This window comes from Ictidomys tridecemlineatus, chromosome 5 (genome assembly GCF_052094955.1).
Source record: "Ictidomys tridecemlineatus isolate mIctTri1 chromosome 5, mIctTri1.hap1, whole genome shotgun sequence".
Lineage (NCBI taxonomy): Eukaryota > Metazoa > Chordata > Mammalia > Rodentia > Sciuridae > Ictidomys > Ictidomys tridecemlineatus.
The window spans coordinates 24,814,339-24,819,019 of NC_135481.1; the positions used below are offsets into that span (position 1 = coordinate 24,814,339).

At 46.0% G+C, this 4,681-nt stretch overlaps 1 long non-coding RNA gene across 4 annotated transcripts; it reads left to right on the forward strand.

Annotated features, from left to right (window-relative positions):
* The first annotated feature begins 750 nt into the window (after nt 1-750).
* On the forward strand, nt 751-4,176 carry LOC101966362 (uncharacterized). 4 transcript variants are annotated; one of them, XR_013438768.1, is made up of 4 exons: nt 751-917; nt 1,242-1,301; nt 1,680-1,784; nt 2,801-4,176. It is a non-coding gene; the product is annotated as an uncharacterized LOC101966362 (long non-coding RNA). The 4 variants fall into 4 exon arrangements; XR_013438767.1 differs by lacking the exon at nt 1,242-1,301 and having other exon boundaries at nt 754-917; nt 2,801-3,076; nt 3,687-4,176; XR_013438766.1 differs by having other exon boundaries at nt 752-1,301.
* Nucleotides 4,177-4,681: the final 505 nt, after the last annotated feature.

Sequence of the window (4,681 nt, forward strand, 5' to 3'; positions counted from 1 at the left end):
CCTGGAATTGGTCATCCTGCTGCCTCAGCCTCCCGAGTTGCCTGGGTTACAAGTGTGCACTATTGTGCCTCAGCTTGCTATTCCTAAATTCTTTCATGTTACTCCAATCCTAAATTAGAGTTAATAATTTCTTTTTCTTTCTTTTGCTCCTGGGGATCAATCCGAGGGCTTTACACATGCTAAGCATGTGCTTTTACCACTCTCAGCCCAATAATTCCTGATGTTAAACTTTCCGACTTCTAATTACTCTCTTGACTAACATTTATATGACATTGACTATGCACCAGGCATGGTTTTAAGCAATATATAATACTTTTAGGATACATACTCATTTAATCCCCAAATATAAAAACATAACCCCTGTTTTATAAGCAGAGAAACTGAGGCACAGAAAGATTTAGGTGGATAATGAGCCAATCTTCCAGGGCCCCTCCTTCCTGGTGACAAGCATATCCATGTCCTGAACTGGGCAGGCTCTGGTTCAATTACATGAGGACCAGTGAGTCCCTTGTCATGTCCCTGGGTGTCTATCAAGACCAGGCCTATCACAGAGCTCAATTATCAAAGAGCTTACTAGGAAGTGTCATCACTGTCTGTTTTACTCTTTGGCAATCAGAAGGAAGGCTGAGTTACATTCCCAGAGTCCCCTTCTTGAGTCACAGGAGGCCTTGGTGGAGGACACTGGGTCAGAACTGGGTGGTAACTTCTGATAGCCCTCTAAAATTTCATAACTCATTGAAATTGCAAGGATATGCATGCAAATATAATGGGGAAACTTGGGGGAGCTCTCCATGGAAGATCCATGTGCTACTTTTTTGCTCCAGAGACCATGAAGAACCCAGGTTGATGATAGGTGCCCCCGTAATAGCAGTGAACAGCTAGAGCAGAGGTGGGGAAGGGTCTCCAGAAAGAAATAGGTGGGTACATGCACATTGTGTGTGTGTGTGTGTGTGTGTGTGAGTGTGTGTGTGTGTGTTTTTCAGATGTGTCAACTGAGCCTAAACCTGGAATCTATGTCTGATGAATTTGCATGTGCCAGCAGCCTCCAGACTTAAGAATGTTTGCTATTTTATGTGAGGAAGGAGGAAACACTAAAAGAATGTGTTTAGGGTGGAGGTGCTGGGGAGTAGTGGTAGAAATCTGAGAAGTGGAAAGAACCGTGTGGAGCCCAACCTGACCCAGGAGTTTTATCTGCCTCGTGAAGAACAGCCTGGTGGCTATTTTCACAAGGGTCTTCTTAGGGCACAAAACGTGAAGAGAATCCAGGATCCCAGGGAGAGGGCAAGACCTGGCCTGGAGAGGTGAGCGGCATCCTTGGGGAGCAAAGCATGGGTCCATGGAGGCCATGGGTAGGCGGGCAGCACTCTCACATGCTTTTTCCTCAACACTGACGGGAGGACTGTCAGTGGACCCAGCAAGACAGCTCCCGGAGGTCCCCAGAAGAGCCTTCAACATAGTTATAGGGAGCCTCTGAGGCTCTGGGTTTTTGCAGAGTCCAGTGGAAGGAGTGGGTGAAATGGGCACATTTCTGTTACTAGAACCTCGGGGCTGTGAATGTGACTGAGTGCAGAGGGTCTGGTTTCGGGGGAGTACAGGGAAATGTCAGCATTTGTCAGCATCTCCCTCCTGAGGGAGGGCAGGCCTCATAGCTTTCCAGAAAGTCTTCCCCTTTGTTCCAGGAACTTCCCGGAAGAAGACAGGACAAGAGAGAAGGCTAGTTTATCTTGTTAGCAAAGGCAAGGCAACCAGGAGCATGCCTCGCTCAGTTTAAACTCTGCATTCAGGTTAGTTTGGGGAACATGGTTATTCTGTGCAAATAGCCCAGGTCTAACTGGCCATCAGGCTGGGATTTTGTGTCCCTCCCAGTAGATCCACATGTGGAGACCCAGGCAGGGAGGCCTGCCTTCAAGCAATGACACAGTAGTGATAGCTCCTCGTCTCCCCAGCTATCGTCCAACCCAGGACAGATGCAGGCATGGACTTATGGTCCCAGGGTGTTGGGGAGAGCCAGAGGGATGGCTGCCCAAGTGTGTAAGATTAAGAAGTGATCCTTCAGCTTTTCTTACTTGACTAGCTCAGCACAGAAACCTAGAACAGTAGTGAGGGAGAGCAGCTGAAGGCCAGACAAAGCCAAGCTGCATTTTATCTTCAAAAATACTTTTTTAATTTGCATTTGGCTTTGGAATACAGGCACTAATCCCTTTTTGGAAAGATTAACTTTCCCCACTTGTCCTCTTAAGCTTTTTGAATGAACGTGACTTCTTCGGGCAGGGAGCAGCCAGATGGGCAGGGCAAGAAGTGGGGGGGCGAACAAGCCGGGTGCTGTCAGGGGAGACCCATGGGAGATTAGCTCCTTCCAAGAATGTTCAGCAAGCACTGGATAAGCACGCACTGGGCCTGTGCATCAAGAGGAATCCTCCAGAAGGTTCTTCAGAAACGCCTCTTGAATTTAGAGCTGTGGCCATTGAGTAACTATTGGAACAAAGATCATATTCTGGTTGAAACAGGCAGAAAAAGAGCACTCTGCAGCCAGGAGGGTGCAGGGCAGTGTAAGAGAGGACCGAAATTGAGGCAACTCAGATCTCCTGGAATAAAAATTGGTGTGCCTAGAAGCAGATTTTAAGGGTGGTTGCTCTTCAGAATGTCTTTCATCATATCATCTAATAATCATATAACACTAGGGCAGCAACAGCATTAAAATGAGTGATATCAAAGAGAACTTTCCTGAAGCATTTATTTCCAGTTCAAAAAGAAGCTTTATCTGTTGTTTGTTATAAATTTACATTTTCTTGTCTTCCAGATGACCGTAATTGCAAAGTAGAGCTTGCTTTGACATCTGATGGCAGGACGACATTATGCTTTCACCCTTCTGTGGATATCCCACATGAACACACACAACCAATCCCTCAACCAGATCCTGTGCACAATAATAAAGAAACACATGATCAGGTGCTAAAAACCAGATTAGAAGAAAAAGGTGAACGCCTTGAGCAGGGAACCATGATAGAAAAACTTAGCAAAATGTTCTTTACTACTAAGCATCGTTGATATCCTCATGGACAGTATCACAGATATGGTAAGAATCTGAATTCTCCAAAAGATAGATGATATTGAGATTCTTGGGAGAATCAAAGAAAAACGTTATCAGGTATCTCATTTACCATTTGAGAAAATGCAATCTGATATAATCACTAGTATGTTATATAGTAAAATAATAATAATAAAATGTCTTTTTATATGTTAAAAAGAAAAGAAAAAGGCAGGAGAGTCTGGACAGAGGCATGGGGGGCTCAGTGGGCCCAGGGGAGGGTTTCTATTACACACTTCAAGTAAAAAAAAAAAAAGTGCATTTACATCAAGAGCACTAGAGCCTTCCCAGGGCCGGTAGCTATTTCATAAGCATCAAGAGACAACCCTCTCAGGGGAGGCTGGCTGCTGGTCCTCCCATGCTGCCCCTAGGCCATCTCCTCTCTCCTGGTCTCCATGCTACGCTGCTCAGTGGCACTTCATCCCTTAGCATCAGCCTAGCTAGCAATCTCCCAGCTCTTCGTGTGTGGGCCGAATTGTGTCCCCTTTGGATTCATTTCTGGAAGTTCTAGTGCCTACTTCCTCAGAATGTGACTGTTTGGAGACAGGGTTTGTTTTTTTGTGTATTTTGTTTGTTTATTTGTTTGTTTTTTGCCTAGTTCTGGTGATGGAACCCAGGGCATCACACGTTACCACTGAGCTTCAACTTGCAGGGTTGCTTTCAGGAGGTACTTAAGTTAAAGGGTGGTGGTTAGAGTAGGCCCTGATCCAACATGAGTGGTATTCTTATAAGAAGAGGAGATTAGGACCCAAACACACACAGAGAGAAGACCATGTGAAGACACTGGGAAGCATGGCCATCTCCAAGCCTCAGAAGAAGCCACGCTCTATGGACGTCCTGATCTTGGTCTCTTAGCCTCCACATGTGTGAGATTATAGGTTTCTATTGTTCAGTCGCTCCGTCTGAGGCACTTTGTTATGACTGAGGCCACATGGGAAGGGGTGGCCTGAAGACATATGAAGGGGCTGGAGACAAACAGAGCCCAGGGGCAGGTCTGGGCATGGAAGGAAGACCAGCAGGAAAGGCAAAGCAGGGATTGCAGAGAGACAAATCAACCTGCCAGACAGAGGACAGCCACGGAGGGGTGAGCCACTCGCTTCACCCCAGACATCCTGATATACTGTCCCTGCATTCCACTGGGGGTCAAATCTGTAACTGCCAGGAACATGAAGGAACAGCCAAGAGCACACCAGACCCATTTCGTAAGACAGGGAACACAAGCATAGTTCTGTTTGTTCTCTAACAATGTAAACATCATACATTTTTATTAACAGGGGAAATAAAAAGTGAAGAATTCATATGAGGCTCTCTAAGGAGAATCCCATCACTGACATGTCCAGGGAACCTGGCCTTCACCAGCTTGTTAGCCAGGCCGGCCGAGGGAGCGTGATGTCCATCAGATGCCTTCCTAGGTATATGGCCCCACCCAGGGCCACATTAGGACTTTCCTGGACCCTGGTCACTTGGGCCTTCATGGATCCCTTTCTCCATCAAAATATTTAGAGCTGTGTGAGTTTAAAAGTGAATATGCTAATATTGTATATTAAAACATTTTTTTTTTTGCAACCAAAAGTTTTTCTTCCTTCTGATTGT